Source organism: Piliocolobus tephrosceles, chromosome 1, assembly GCF_002776525.5.
Source record: "Piliocolobus tephrosceles isolate RC106 chromosome 1, ASM277652v3, whole genome shotgun sequence".
NCBI lineage: Eukaryota > Metazoa > Chordata > Mammalia > Primates > Cercopithecidae > Piliocolobus > Piliocolobus tephrosceles.
In genome coordinates this window covers 62,715,312-62,717,393 of record NC_045434.1, presented here as the reverse complement: position 1 = coordinate 62,717,393, position 2,082 = coordinate 62,715,312, and the positions used below count along the sequence as shown (strand labels likewise).

The 2,082-nt window shown below is 44.7% G+C and overlaps 1 pseudogene across 1 annotated transcript; it reads left to right on the top strand.

Annotated features, from left to right (window-relative positions):
- The first annotated feature begins 670 nt into the window (after positions 1-670).
- LOC111522787 lies at positions 671-1,845 on the top strand (annotated as a pseudogene). Its single transcript, XR_002725327.2, has one exon. The product of XR_002725327.2 is annotated as a non-histone chromosomal protein HMG-17 pseudogene (transcript).
- The last annotated feature ends 237 nt before the right edge of the window (positions 1,846-2,082 follow it).

Here is a 2,082-nt window from a genome sequence, read left to right as displayed (position 1 = left end):
ACTAAACAAAAGATACAAGGTCTGAATAAGAGAAGGAGAAAAACAGGTATTAAAGGACTAAGAATTGGGAGGGGCTGGGCGCGGTGGCTCAAGCCTGTAATCCCAGCACTTTGGGAGGCTGAGACGGGTGGATCACGAGGTCAGGAGATCGAGACCATCCTGGCTAACACGGTGAAACCCCGTCTCTACTAAAAATACAAAAAACTAGCCGGGTGAGGTGGCGGGCGCCTGTAGTCCCAGCTACTTGGGAGGCTGAGGCAGGAGAATGGCCTAAACCCAGGAGGCGGAGCTTGCAGTGAGCTGAGATCCGGCCACTGCACTCCAGCCCCGGCAACAGAGCAAGACTCCCTCTCAAAAAAAAAAAAAAAAAAAGAATTGGGAGGGCCCAGAACATCCAATTAGAGAGTGCCCAAGGGGGTTCATAATTATTTGCTTGGTTGGTGAGTTTTTGAGCTCTATCCTTGAGTTTTTTTATGTTGTCATATACCAGGCCAGACGGATTTAGGTAAAAACAACACCCTTCATTTAAAAATATACAGAGTCCTCCTTTTTCAGCAGTGAGTAAATTGAGGCCTCAGCGATTATGGAGGAAAAAGAAATGCAAAGCCAGCGACTGTTTGTTAAAGAAAGATTAGAAATGGCTAGGAGAGGAGCAGTGTGAAGGAGAAGAGGCAAGAACGTCCCCCAGACCGACCAAAGCCCGCGCACGCTGCATCCCGCATCCAGCACCTACGTCCCGCCACCGTCACCACCATGCCCAAGAGAAAGGCTGAAGGGGATGCTAAAGGAGATAAAGCCAAGGTGAAGGATGAACCACAGAGAAGATCCACGAGGTTGTCTGCTAAACCTGCTCCTCCAAAGCCAGAGCCCAAGCCTAAAAAGGCCCCTGCAAAGAAGGGAGAGAATGTACCCAAAGGGAAAAAGGGAAAAGCTGATGCTGGCAAGGAGGGGAATAACCCTGCAGAAAACGGAGATGCCAAAACAGACCAGGCACAGAAAGCTGAAGGTGCTGGAGATGCCAAGTGAAGTGTGCATTTTTGATAACTGTGTACTTCTGGTGACTGTACAGTTTGAAATACTATTTTTTTATCAAGTTTTATAAAAATGCAGAATTTTGTTTTACTTTTTTTTAAAGCTATGTTGTTAGCACACAGAACACTTCATTGTTGTTTTTGGGGGAAGGGGCATATGTCACTAATAGAATGTCTCCAAAGCTGTATTGATGTGGGAAAAACCTTTCCCTTCTAGTTTTGAGAGATTTCCTCTTGGTTCCCAGGAGGAGGGATTCCCTGACTTTGACACACATGGCCACCTTGGCACAAAAGCCTTGTGGTATGGAAAAACAAATTTGTTTTTATGTCCTCTTTTCCCTTTCCATCTTTCAGCATAGACTTAACTCCCTTAAGCCCAGACATCTGTTGGGACCTGACCCCTAGTCATTGGTTACCAGTGTGTCAGGCAATCTAGACTTTCCACTGATGCCACTGAGATAGCACCTGTCAAAACAGCAGTGGTTCCAGTTCTAGATTGTGGATCTTCAGATAAATTCTGCTATTTTCATTTCACTTCCTGAAAGTCAGGGTCGGCTTGTGAAAACTTGTTAAACAACATGCTAAATATGAAATGTCAACCCTCACTCTAAACTTTCCCTGTTCAGAGCATCAGATGAAGACTTCATTGGGTTTTATAGTGGCTTTCTGATTTTTGGTAGTCCATTGAAGAAGGGAGTTTGAAAGTTGTTGTATACTGTTAACAATTGTCTGCCCATGTTCTGCCTGAAATACCGTAATTGTTTATGGAAAGTATCTTTAATAAAGCTGGATACAGTTTGACTTGGAAAAAAAAGAAAAGAAAAGGCTAGGAGAGAGTGAGTGAGATTGATAGTGTGGTGGAGATAGCTGGGGAGAGGTTGAGGGTGGCATAAGAATAGGAACGAGAATAAGAGTGAGTATAACAGTAAAGAATAGGACTTCATCAGGGTCAAAGTGTTGGAGTGTGTCCTGTCAGCAAAGATCATCTATCCACTCCAAGAGGGAGTCAAGAGTGGAGGATTGGGGTATTGGGGATAGATGTTCATGATGG